The sequence below is a fragment of the Triturus cristatus genome, chromosome 9 (assembly GCF_964204655.1).
Source record: "Triturus cristatus chromosome 9, aTriCri1.1, whole genome shotgun sequence".
NCBI lineage: Eukaryota > Metazoa > Chordata > Amphibia > Caudata > Salamandridae > Triturus > Triturus cristatus.
In genome coordinates, this window is record NC_140592.1 from 396,374,225 (window position 1) to 396,388,976 (window position 14,752).

Here is a 14,752-nt window from a genome sequence, read left to right on the forward strand (position 1 = left end):
GAGCACTGAACAAGACTATGTGTTGTGCAAGTGTTGTGGTGTGGAGTGGTTTAAAGTGAGTTAAAATAATTAACTAGTGGGCCAATCTAAATTTATTGTTGCTCCTAGCTAATTAATTAAAAAAGTGGGTAATATGCTAGAGATAACTACTATAATGGGTAAGTGTACCTAGCATATGTTGTCGACTAGTTTCAAGCTTCCCAAGCTCTTCATCAGGACTACACTGGGACCAGCCCAGTGTGAATACCACTCCTAGAAGACCTAAATTGGTGCATAAAATAAGTGAAAAAAACGAAAAACGCTGTGCAAATTAAGCATGCGTTATTCAAAATACATACGTAATGTACGTCTCATGGAATTATTTTAAAAGGCAAAACTGTGCCTCATGGTCGACTGAGGGGGGGTTGGACACTCGTACACTTGTACTTGTCAGGCCACCCGCCGGAAAACACCTACTGGTACACTGCCTCGCCGACCGCATACTCAGTATGCGGTCGGCGAGGCAGTGTACCAGTAGGTGTTTTCCGGCGGGTGGCCTGACAAGTACAAGTGTACGAGTGTCCAACCCCCCCTCAGTCGACCATGAGGCACAGTTTTGCCTTTTAAAATAATTCCATGAGACGTACATTACGTATGTATTTTGAATAACGCATGCTTAATTTGCACAGCGTTTTTCGTTTTTTTCACTTATTTTATGCACCAATTTAGGTCTTCTAGGAGTGGTATTCACACTGGGCTGGTCCCAGTGTAGTCCTGATGAAGAGCTTGGGAAGCTTGAAACTAGTCGACAACATATGCTAGGTACACTTACCCATTATAGTAGTTATCTCTAGCATATTACCCACTTTTTTAATTAATTAGCTAGGAGCAACAATAAATTTAGATTGGCCCACTAGTTAATTATTTTAACTCACTTTAAACCACTCCACACCACAACACTTGCACAACACATAGTCTTGTTCAGTGCTCCTACGTAAATCCGCAAGTCGCAGCACGCCTCAGTCCGTAGAGGACTGAGAGGACCCCAATGATGAAGCATGTCACCGTGGGGAAACCCTGGTGAGTGAGGGGACTAAAGAAAGGAATTGCCCTTTCTTTCTTTTTCTTGGGTTTCTCGGGAAACAAGTGCTTTCCCTATACCCTTTTGGTTAGGTTCTCATAATCTGACGACTCAGATTATTTATTTAATTAGACCTCCTGCTCCTTCTCAGAAAACTTGTGTTTCCTCTTCCTCTTCTCTGCATCCTTGCCCTCATGTTGCTTGTTGGACTCCATTGGTGTTTGCTCTCTCCTGGGATGCCTCCTCACACTCTCCAAACAGCCTCTGGGTGTGGCTCAGGTGAGCAGGTGCAGGAAATCACTCCAACTTCCTGTTTGTGATGTCATCAGGCTGCACCTGTATTGCAGATTCCCGTTTTTGCGATTTCTTAATTTGCGAATTTTGCAATTAAGGAATCGCAAATGAGGTTTCTGAGACTTTTTTGCGATTATTAAGAAATCGCAAAACATTTGCGATTTTTTTTTTACATCCCGATTTGCAAATCTCAAAATGCATATCGCAAAATATCGCAATTTGAGATTCGCAAAACGGGAGTTTCATACATATGCCCCTAAATCCACAGGTGCAGAATGAGGTGGGTTATCAACGACCACCACAGCAACAGGTAGTTACTCAACAGAGTCAGGAGCCACAGCCACCTCTCCCAAAGAGTGTAAATCTTCAAAGATACAGTGCCGAGACCGGATTCTACGGTGGAGAGCAGGTAACAAAATTGCCGTGCGCAGCTGCTGTTTCACAGTATTGGCTACGACCGCATGGAAATGAATCGGATGAAAGCTTATGACGGTGCCTAGGAGAGGAAGAGGAGTGCATGCTTGGCGCAGTTCTAAAGGTAGATCAGTCAGGTCCATTTGTGGATGGAAAGGTGAATGGTGTAAATGTTACTTTCCTTGTGGACACTGGTGCTACCCATTCTACTATTAGATTAGTTCAAATTCCAAACCTTCCTCTCTCAGGTGAATTAATCCAAGACGTAGGTGTCTCCAACAGACAAATTAAAGCCCCTCTTACTAAACCAGCAGAGGTGGGAATTGGTCCCTTTAAAGACATGCACCGTTTTGTAGTGTGCGATTGCAGTCCCGTAAATTTACTTGGACACAATATCCTTTGTAAAATGAACTGCACCATCTACTGTACCCCAGATGGTATTGCTTTCCAGACATCAAATGACGATTTTCTGAATAAAGTGACTATGACAGCACTTGAAGCAGAAAGTTGTGATACTTTTCCTGTGTTTGATGCAGAGGCAATCCCTACTGAATTGAAAGAAACAGTGAAGACTGATGTATGGGATTTTACGGGTGAAGATACAGGTCTAAAGAAAGGAATTGACCCTGTAAAAATTACTGTAAAAGAAGAAGCAAGATACCCGAATACTCCACAGTACAAATTGACGCCAGAAATTATTGAAGGAATAACACCAGTGATTGATAAGATGATTGAACAAGGGATTTTGAGAGAAAAAATGAGTAGCCCATGTAGTTCACCTATAATGGGATTGAAAAAGCCTAATGGAACCTATAGGATAGTACAGGATCTGAGAAAGGTGAATAAAATTGTTGTTCCCTGTTGTCCAATTGTACCAAACCCTGCTGTAATACTGTATCAAATTCCACATGATGCAGAATGGTATACAGTTATTGATGTGTGCCATGCATTCTTTTCGATTCCATTACACCCTGATAGCCATCCATTATTTGCCTTCTGGTTTGGCGTGCGTATTTTGGCATGGTGCCGAATTCCTCAAGGGTATACTGAAAGTCCTTCCATTTTTAATCAGATTCTGAAGAAATCTCTAGAAAGTTTGAAAATGCCTGAGAAATTTGTTATGGTCCAGTATATTGATGACCTATTGGTGGCATCAAGGACCAAAGAGGCATGTATTACTGACACAATTGCATTATTGAATCATTTGGCAGAAGGAGGACATAAGGTGTCCCCATCTAAACTGCAGTTCTGTCAACAAGAAGTACAATATTTAGGTCATAAGATTAAAAAAGGGATGAGAAAAGTAATAACAGAAGGAATCAGGATTATTAAAGGAATGAGAGCCCCAATGATGGTTGGTTACTGCTGACAGTGGATAAATGGATTTTCATTGATTGCAAAACCTTTACAGCGATGAACAAAAAGTGATGTTAAAGATCAAATTATGTTGAATGAGCCAGCAATGGAAGCTTTTGAGCAACTGAGAAACAGGTTATGTGAAGCCCCAGCATTGGGAATGCCAGATTATGAGAAAGAATTTGAGTTGTACTGTAGTGAAAGAGACGGATGTGCACTTTCAGTACTAGTACAAAGGCATGGAAGAATGAGACGGCCAATAGCATACTTTTCAGCTGTTTTGGACCCAGTAGCAAAAGCATTGCCTGGATGTCTAAAATCAGTAGCAGCCACTTTTGTGAGTCTCGAACAGAGTGAAGGCATTGTGATGGGATATCCATTAGAGGTATATGTCCCACATTCAGTTGAAATCCTTCTGACCAGAACAAAGACCCAATTCATGACACATAGTCGATTAACCAGATATGAGAAGGTGATTCTGGGAGCAGACAATGTAACGATTGTGAGATTCATAAGTGTGAATCCTTCCACTTTATTACTTGATGCAGTAAATGCAGAGGTCAAAGATGACGTTGATCACAATTGCTTGGATGTACTTGAATTCTGCACAAAGCCCCGCCTTGACATCAGAGATGAACCTCTAGAAGAATCAGATTATGTGATATTTTTGGATGGATCATGCTTGAGAATGAAAGAAGGAATTTCAAGTGCTGCGTATGATGTATGTACGGTGGCAGACATTATGGAAGCATCTTGTTTAAGAGAAATACATTCAGCCCAAGTTGCTAAGCTGATTGCTCTGATTCGAGCTTGTAAACTGGGAAGAAATTTCTGAATCACTGTGATCACAGATAGCCAGTATAGCTTCGGAGTGGTACATGATTTTGGACAGATCTGGTCCCAGAGGGGATTCATGACTTCCTCAGGATCTCCAGTTAGGAATGGTGAGTTTGCGAAAATGTTGCTTCAGGCGATACAGCTGTCTTAACAGATTGCAGTGGTGAAATGCGCTGCACACAAGAATGGTGATGACTACATTACAGAGGTCAATAGGCTTGCTGACGAAATAGCTCAATATTGTGCCAGACATACCACCTCAATTAATCGGAGGAGGGAAAAAGAACATGTTTCATGTCCTTTGATGTTTACTAACACAGTTGAAACGTGGGAAGAAGTGAGACAATTGCAGGAAGAAGCAAGTGCTGAGGAAAAAGATATATGGATAAAATCAGACTGCAGACAAAGAGAGGAAGATGGAGTTTGGATTTACAGGGATGAAAGACCAGTTATGCCTGATAGCATGATCTTTAACATAGCACGGATGTACCATGGACAGGCACACCTAGGTAGAGATGCAATGATCAGACTTTTAAACAGACTTGGTACAACTAAAAATGTAGGGTTATAGCTGAAAGCCTTTGTCAAAGATGTCTTATATGTCAACAGTTGAATCCAGGAAGGAAAACGGTAGTGAGGTTGGGAACAATAGGACAAGAAGGAGGTCCTTTTACCAGAATGCATCTAGATTTCATTGAAATGCCCCCGAGTAACAGACTGAGGTATGTCTTGGTGGTTGTCTGTTTATTTCCTCGCTGGGTGGAAGCATATCCGACAAGAAGGAATGATGGAGTTACTGTAGCAAATCTCCTGCTGAGAAATTGTATTCCTAGATATGGTTTTTCAGTAACGATAGAAACAGATAGAGGAAGTCATTTCCAAAATGAAGTTATCCAGCTGATATGTAAAGCATTAGACATTCAACAAAAGCTGCATTGTGCCTACAGACGGGAGGCTTCTGGGGTGGTTGAGCAAGTAAATGGCACAATCAAGAATAGGCTAGGGAAAATGTGTCTAGCCACAGGACTCAAATGGCCAGATGCCCTACCTCTTGTGCTCATGAGCATGAGGAGCGTACCAGACAGAAAGACTGGTTTGAGTCCCCATGAAATTATAATGGGACGAGTTATGAGACAAGCATTTGTACCTGTGAACAAACTGCTGGCTATAACTGATGATCTTATTCTGGACTATTGCAAAAGATTGGCTGATGTGGTGCATTCTGTGTTTCATCAGGTTGGACCGGATGCGATCACTCTTGAAAGAAACCCAGCTCATGATCTGAGTTCGGGAGACTGGGTTCGCATAAAAGTCCACCGAAGAAGAAATTGCCTGGTTCCTCGCTGGGACAGACCACGACAAGTGATCTTAGTGACTACCGCAGCAGTAAAGTGTGCAGGTGTGAAAAATTGGATTAATGCCAGTCATACAATCAAAGTTCCAGATCCTGAAGATCGACCTGTAAGTCGACATCTGGAAATATCAGACACCAGTTCGACATCTGAAGCAGAACAATCTGAATTTGGTGAAAACCAAACTGAGGACATTGATAAGCAAACAGAGGACTTTGAAAGACAGACAATTGATATTGAAACCGGAGAAACAGAAATAATTCACAGTGATGTCGAACAACCAAGTACAAGTTTTGAGGAAATCCCTTCGGAAGTAATTGAAACAACAGAAGAAAATCTAAAATCAGACGAAGAATCAGAGATCATAAAGATTTGAACAAAGACAAGGAAATACAAGTGAATGAAATAACAAATCAAAGAAATCAAATATATTTGGATAAAGGACGATTTCAGAGATCGAAAAGAGTAAAAAGACCCAATTTGAAATACAAATCACCTGAATGGACTTACATAGCACTGCCTGACATTGAAGAGGTGGATATCAGTCAAGAGAATTCAAACGAAAATTGTAAACAGGAGGGTGAAAGTGAACTGTGCCCATCCTGAAGGGACTGATGAAACCAGAATAAAGACAAACAGATTAACTTAAAGAAAATTTGAAGGACCAAACAGTGCGCCAAGAGCAGTTGGTTCAATGGCCATATACTTTTTGAGTGTGGAGAGATACATTTTTCTGTACATATCCTAGATTATAGTTTACCATGGCAGAGAATGAAAATAGAAGATCTAGGTGTAGTTTTCTACACAGATGGTGTAGAATGTGTTTTTACTGTGCAGGTTTACTGATGCTTATTTGGTTTGTTCTAGCAATAATTATTCCACTTAGATTAACTGCAGAGGATTAGGGGTGGGCGGAATTTGCGAAATCCACTTTCGCAAATAATCACGAAAATGTTAAAATTTATCACAAACACGCGGAAATATCGCGAAGATTCAGAAGTTTTTTTCCCGCATGTTCGCGAGATTTTCTGCATGGTTGCGGCTCGCCAACTTACCCATGTGGTTGCTCGCGGGCGCGGCCATCTTGTTTTCAGTTGTCTCGCGGTGCATGATCGCGAGAAGAAAGACGTGATCGCGCGACGCATGACGTCACTGCGGGCGCGAACTGTCACGAGACAGCGCAAATGGCTAAAAACAATACAACATCTCATGGAGAATGCGACCGGATCAAGAAAACTTGTCGGCAAACGCAGGGATTCAGGTAAGGCGATCGCGCGCGCGAGAATGTATTATTTTACAGCGCGAGCAAGAAACAAATTATCGCCAAGCTGCGGAATGCGGAAATTTTGACATTTTCGCGCTTTCCGCGGAACGCGAAAATGTCAAATTATCGCAATTTCCGCGAACGGAACGAAATTTTAGCCCAGGCCTACAGAGGATACGTCTGGGATGAACAATAAAACAAATAGCGATAAGGCACATAACGCAAAGGAGACTGCTACACTGATAGATAATACTGAGTTTCATAGAGATAGGTCAATAAATGATTTTTCCAAGAATGTTTTTACAAAGCTTTTATATGAATATGTAGAAACAATGGATGTTAGGGATTGTTATGTCTGTATGCAGTTACCTGCGTCTGTGACAGAGGGTGTAACATATCATCACCTTCCTTTGACGTATGGAATAACTTGCAGTGTGTTGGCTAGTTTATTTTATAAGACAGGCAAACTAGAATATTACTATACTGATATGTATGATGTTTTTGCTTCATTTTTTGTAGTTTCTGAACTAAAGGTGAAGCCTGGTAACTTTTTGGAGAATTTTTCTTAGAAACAAAGGGGCAGATTTATAATAACTGGCGCATCCCTGCATATCAGCAGGGATGCGCCAGTTATTGTGCGCCACAGCTCCGCCACCATGGATGCGCCGCATTTACAATGCGGCGCACCATGGGGCAAAAAAGTGGCGCATTGCTGGAGTTGCGTCGCAAGCGCGACGCAGCTCCAGCAATGCTTTGGGGGGACCTATTTTCACAATGCTGCGTCAATCCTTACGCCTGCTTCAAGCAGGCGCAGGGTTTTAACACAGCATGGGCTCAAAAGTGACTGAGTGAAATCTTGTAGATTTCACTCAGCCCCTTTTAGGAGGCGTTCCTGCGACGGAACGCCCCCCCTGCACAGGTATGCCTACTGCTGGCGCAGGGCTTTACAACGTGACGCATCTCCCAGATGCGTCACGTTGTAAATACCCCGCAGCATGGCGCAGGATTTGCGCCGCCGCTGCGTCACAAAAGTGACGCAACGGCGGCGTAAATGAGGCGCAAGGGCCTCATAAATCTGCCCCAAAAGAATTAACAGTAGAATACGCATTCCGACACAACCTTACTTGTAGATTAAGGAAAGAAGAAAAATTATTTTTAGACATGGTAGAGGATAGAAGAGTTAAGTTTCAAAGAAAGGTACCAGGAAAAAGGCGAAAACACCACCTTGGGGTTTTGAGGAAGGAAATTATGATAAGAGTGAAACTAATGTAGCAATAGGGTTAGATTTGCCTCAACAAGGGAAATTATGCATTCGTAGAGATAACACTATGTATGATAACTATTTCATGGGTGCTAGTGAATGCCTAGATGCATACAGAATTATAGGGGGATGGGGATGCAAAGGAGAAAATGATCCAGTAATCCCAGGGATCTATTTTATTTGTGGGAACAATAATATAGGTTGCCGGACCATTGGTACGGAACATGTTATCTAGGCCTGGTCTTTTCAAAGATATTTCATGTAGATAGGGGTACTAAAGGAACTCATAAGATAGGTAAACCACTAACACGTAGAAGAAGGGAAAGTTTCTCAGAGATAACAGAGGTGATATTTTTGGAGCATTGATAACAGCAGTGGGGATATCTTTTAATGCATATAATATTCGGAAATTGTCAACAATAGTAGATCGTTTATCAAAGAATACTGCTGGAGGGTTCTTAATGGTAAATACCAAGATGGTTGCCATGAGCGCTATGGTGATGCAAAATTGACTTACCCTTGATATTCCTTTGGTAAAAGAGGGAGGAGTCTGTGGAATGTTTAAGGTACAACATTGTTGCACTTACATTCCTCATAAAAGTCAGAATATACAAAAGTATATAAAGAATATTACTGAATTGAATAAAGAAGTTACCCCACTGGGGGTTGATGGTGCTTTGGAGAAACTTGGTAAGAGTTTTTCCTCAGTAAAGAAATGGTTTGCAGAAATTGGTAGTTCATTAGTTGGGAAAATACTAATACCAGTGCCAATAGTGATATTAATGACATTAATATTGAGATTAGCATGTGTATGTATTAAGGGTGGGCGTAATGTGCGTAAGGGACCTACAAGGAGATGCACGGAGATGGAACCAATCTCTGCACTCTCCGCATAGTTCCCTTACGCACATCCAGCCTCCCGCCTGCCTCCCGCCCGCAGTATTAAATACATAAAAAAATAAATGTTTAAATAACCTTACCTGATCGGTGGCGTCCCCGGGCTTCAAGCCTCTTCCAGTGCATCTTCTTCTGAGAACTGCGCATGCGCGGGCTCCCGCGCATGCGCAGTTCTCAGAAGAAGACGCGCTGGAAGAGGTTTGAAGCCCGGGGACGCCACCGATCAGGTAAGGTTATTTAAACATTTATTTCTTTATGTATTTAATATTGCGGACGGACAACTTTCGTTATGCCCCGAGTGTGCGGAGATTTGCCCTGTTTCTCCGCCTATTATCGCGGAAGGCGGAAGGGCAAATCTCCGCACATTCCGTGGGCGGAACGGAGTTGTCCGCCCACCCTTAGTATGTATTAGAAAAAGAAAAAGAGAAAATAAGGCAAAAAGACAAAATGAGAAAAATAAACAGAGAGAACTAGAAATGGGAGAAATTGAATTAGAAGAATTTAAAGAGAAAATGTACAACAAGACTAAGAGACAGAATGTGAAAAATACAATTGTTTGAACTAACAAGTGAAAAAGGCCAGAAACATGATTTCTGATAAATTGATAGAGATGGTTTTTGTGGTGATATTAAAAAAAAGCACCAAAGGGGGTAATTGATGGAGCAGGGGAAATACAAAATTTTTTGTACCCCCTTCAAGGTTAATGACCTCATAACCTTAAAAATACTAACTTTTTGAATGCACAAATTAATCAATATATACACCTTTAATTAGACACTACACATGGGAAACTAACTAGCATTTGCAAAAATCTAATTCATTTACAAATGTGAAATTAAATTAACATAGGCTTGTGATTCATGTAGAAAATAGAAGTAAATTGCATGTATTTCGTTTGTTGTAAAATATATTGTGGCAAAGAATGCAGATGGTAAGTAAAATGGCTTTAAATGTCGCTTATGCTAGGTAACACCTAACACGGGTCATTAGACGGTGGGTGGTAAACAGAAGGGCTTATTTTCTCTGTCTAATTTCTGCTATGTTGTTTTTATATTAGTTCCGTTCGGGTCTGCTAGGCCTCGCTGAGAAAATGTCTGCTGTCGAGAGACGTGATTGCGTGTGCAGAATAAAGATGGCCCCCGCACATGAGCAGAATGGAAGTTCCAGTCATGAGTGTGTGGCCTATGCCCAGAGCGAGAGATGTCAAGGGCAGAGTTACCTAAGACAAGAGTTGTGCCAAAAATCTCTGCATGAATGCCTGAGAACGGATGAGAGACTTGAACTCTAGAAGATGTACCAATTCATAACTGATGGAAATTGTTGCAAATACATTAACAAAGTTAAAATATATTCGGACTTGATGATCACAAGAGTTTGCATGAATGTATTATTTGCAGAACCGGTTTAGTCAAGGAGGACAATGAGGTGACCATCACCACCCCTCCAATGTACCAATCAGAATGAATGTAGCCCCTAAAAAGGTTTCAATCTTAGGTATAGCAAGTTAGTGACAGGGTATAAAAGATGTTTGCTTATGATGACGTGCGTCGCACTCGCTTATTCTACTATTCAACACGACACGCTGTCTGTTGAAACAATTTTCTTCCTGATGCTGAAAAGACTTTGAGAATCTTGGACTTCGAACTTTGTTGGAGGAAAAGGAATGAGACCGTCGCGGGATTTATCCTGTGAGGGAATGCGTCCGAGGAGGTTAGAGGGACAGTCAGTCAGTTTGGGAACCTATCCTGTGATCTTCGATTCATGTTCTGGTGAATCATTCTCGTCATCTCCCTAAGGCCAAGGGAAATGAGTATTTTCCGTTACTATTTCAATCTTTAATTGAATGCTATGAAATTAATGTCTAGAATATTTGTCTAATAAAACTTTACTTATTCAATTTATTCAATGAATCTAGATAATAATTTTATGCTAACTTAAACCGAGTCTGTGGTTATTAGAATTAAAGTTATGATCAATAATTGTTAAAGGTTTGAATTGTGATTAAGATGGACTTAATTGCCATCAACTGATTCCTACCAGTTGGTCCATCGACCCAAAATAGCGGAGTACCTTGATGTTTAGAACCGACAATTCAGAGTCAAATATATATAAAATGTATATAATTATTATTTAGGTATTATTAACAAGGTACCCCGTATGTCTTGCAGCTCGTCTACTATTCACTGATCCAGAAAACTGAGTAAATGTGTGTTGTGTTTCGGTGTTATGGGCCCCACCGATTAATAAATGGTGTAACAGTTTTCTGGGTTGGTGTCATTTGTAAAGGTTTGTTAAAGCCGCGCTGCAACAGTAGGCGAGCTGTAAAGGAGTGCAGTAAGTTCAACAAAGCCCTTAGGCATGCCCATCTTTCTCATGACTGCTAGGAAAAAAGGCCACTCAAGCGGGTATCTCATCCTTCATTGGAATATTAAGATTATCCCCAAAGTACCTGAAAAGGGACAAAAGATCCAACTTCTAAATAAACTTAGACTTGGAAGCAGTATCAGGGACCAGAATTTCATCATCCTCATATTGAGGAAAATGCCATGAAGAAGCAGACGAAGGAGATGACACATTTTCTAACGACAAAGAAGATGTGGGAGAAGAAGGAGAGTAACGAGAACTGGCATTATCCCTTGATTTACAAAGAGTCTCTGACAAGGAAGCAATCAGGAGCTGCATCTGAACTTCAGACAGTCCAAGCCCCCCAGAAATAGGAAGTGAAGCACTCCCATCCTGATTACATCTCTTTCTGTCACCTTGATCATTTCTGGAACAATGATGCCTCTTGGACGCACATGTTCTATGCTCCATAGTGAATGATCTGGTGAAATGGCAGAGGTTTCTCTATTTATAGAAAACAATAGGACCCGTGCCCACCAAAATCAATGCCAGTTTGGAGGGGGTCAGGGAAGAAAGGTGCCCCAATAATGCTTTCCTTATTAATCAAAATGAAGAATTTACACATATATAATATATATATTTCTCATATAATGTAACTGTTAATGAAACTGATACCCATCTTGGACTTAGTTGTCAAATAATGCCACTAGAAGGAGCTAGCTACAAGCCTATTTAATGAACAAGACAGGCAACAGATAGCCAACTGTCATGCTGGGTGAAAAAGAGGTTTAATTGTCTTCAATGGAAGTAAAGCCCATGCACCGTTAAACATGATGGACAACAGAATGCATCCGCCTGGAACCGACTCCGCAAAGGTAATGTGCCAGTAGCTGCGCCACCCAGGGAGCAGCAGCAAAGCTAACACCCGCATCACCCAGCTGCCCTGAAATTAAAAACATGGGCCACTCGGAAACGGGCTCCCCAGACTCACAGCATTGCAGCAAGCTGGCACACTGCTCAAGGTAGTGTCAGCACTGCTGCTGCCACAGCCCAGCGTGACAAAAGCCGAATGCCTGCACATTTTTTGGGCTCCCCAGACTGCCAGCACTGCAGCGAGCCAACGCACTTCCCAAGCAGTAGCAGTGCTCCCATTTACATAGCTCGGTGTTCCAAAAGCGGAGCATCTATGGTGAGTCGTCGCAATAGATTCATGGCTTGAAAGCTTCAGAAGGGGCCGGAATCCACAGGTCAAAAGATTAGCTTAATGCACTGCACCCTTACACTCCTGACTCTGTGCCCTGCACAGTATCCCACTTCCCAAGAGTAAATAAGGGGAGGTCTAGAAGCCCATTCCCTAAGAGGCACTGCCTCCCTGGGCTTACCAGCATACGGTTCTGATGGGCTCCAAGGTCTATTGTGGTACTGCAGAGCAGGCAAAAGAAACAGGAAGTGTTCTGGGCTCCTACCCTATTTATCACCAGTATGGTGGGAGGGGTTAGAGAGGGATGGGAGGATTTTTTCTTTGAACCTTTTGATTGGTTTCAGCTAAGTCATGTGTTGCCTGGGTCGAGGTTGGACTCCTCTTTGAAGTAAGTTGTGGTTGTACGAGAAAATGGATTGGGGAGGTAATGGAAAATGCAACTTTTGGGACTCATAAAACAATAGCTTTCCTCCAACTTGATCAACCTGCTCAAAACTTTCCAGGATCAAAAGGATGGGCATGTACACCTGAAAGTCACGTGCAATTGTGTCAAACCTAGCCTACATCATTAGTCATCAAAGCAATGTTCACGTAAAATAAACAATCTCCTTCATAACTGCAAAGCTACGGGCTCCAACTGTGTACTACAAGCATGTTTTCTGGCAAAAATATTAATTCATGTTATATTTGTGATCCAAAACCTCAAACTCTCTGTAGAGTCATGTGAGTTAGCAATGACCGAACCCTTTTGGCTCCTGATGGACTCCATAGAACTGTGACATTGTTAAAGCGTAGTGAAAGGAATGCAGGTTTAGAATGTTGAATTTGCGGTTACATACAAATGAATAGAGAGCGTGTAATTTCAAGCTCCATGTGTGGCATAGTTATTGGTGGGTACCCAGGGTAGGGAGGATGCTACAACTGGTGGTGAGATAGGAGATAAGTAACCCGAAGATCGACTCTGCTTTTCCAGAGAGTTTGCCATGGTTCAGCAAACTGCTCGTGCGTGCCACTTGTGCCTCAGTCGAAGTGCAGAACTGGCATTTGGCTATGTGGAGTCAAACCGCAACTCTAGCCAGTGTGAAGTATTTAAAGATAATGAAAGCTTCACTGAAAAGTCTACACATCCTTGGCCAAGAACCTGCTGGTAAGTCCGGTAGGATAGGTAAAGAGCTACTACGCTAAAGCTACACATCATTCGGAGCGATAACGTTAAAGATGGATGGATACAACTAGGTTTTGAAAGAGCAGCAAATAGCGAGAATACATTGCAAGATAATGCTGCGATCAGAAGCACTGCGAGGCAGAGATCAACGAGACAGTACAAAGAGACGCCTGAAAGAAAAGTGATTCAGATGAAAAAAAATTGTCATCTGCTTACCAGAACCGATTAAAGAAAGTCTTCATATCACAGTGTTGGGTGAAGTGGCTGAAGAAGAAGTGCCCAGAGTTGTGTTTACGGAGCCATCCATACCCGAAGCGGTACACCACCAAAACCGCAGAGTGGAGCTCAGAACAACTCCATTGAAGATTTAAAAGCCGAGAGCAGCAATCAGAATATTGAAAGGCTGTTTTTCCAATGGTGCCCAAGAAAGAGGCCACGTTTCCTGTAACTATCAATGATGACCCAGAGGCCAGCACGTCGCAAGGCCTCAGAGATGGTTTGCATAAACAAGATCACCAAGCAGCATCAGAAAGAACACTACTTTCCACATCAGTTAGTTCCACAAGTGGTTATAATACCGCTGCCTTCCTGAAACCACCACTCGATATCGCAAAAAAGCAGAATATCAGTGACAGATGGACTACTTGAATAGAGACATTTGATAATTTCATTGCTTCGCTGGAAGAAACAGATAACAAGAAGATTATCAAATACCTTCAGAATCTTGCAGGTGTAAAAGACGTCATAAAGAAAATGCAGCGAGCTGACAAAATTGCATACAGTCAAATCAAAGAAGCCTTGAATCTCAAGTTGAATGCAATGCCATATATAGATTACAAAAGGTACATTTTCAATCAAGAAATACAGAAAGTTGGTGAACCCATTGACAAATTTGTTAAGAGAATGGATACGCTCATCAAACACTATAAGTTCATTGTATTTAATGACGAGGAAGCTATATATCTCAGAGGTATTGAGGGATGCCTGTCGGATCCATTCGGACAATGAATGCTGAGAAATATTCTTAGTATGGAGTGAGTTGGCATGGCTGCCAGAGCTGAAGAGCATGCCGATCGGCAAACTGGCTGGAGGTGCCCAGAGTGAGTCAGTCATGAACATGAAAATTAAGCAAATGCACACAGAAGAAGGAAACAGAGTAATGTCTCCATGTAAAAAGAATCTGTGCTTCAGCTGTGGATTTTTGTTTCCACACAAAGGTAAATGTCCCGCCATTGGACAGATTTGCAATGACTGTGAGAAAGAGAACCATTTTGTAATGGTTTGCAAGATGAAGGAAAAAGTAAGTGC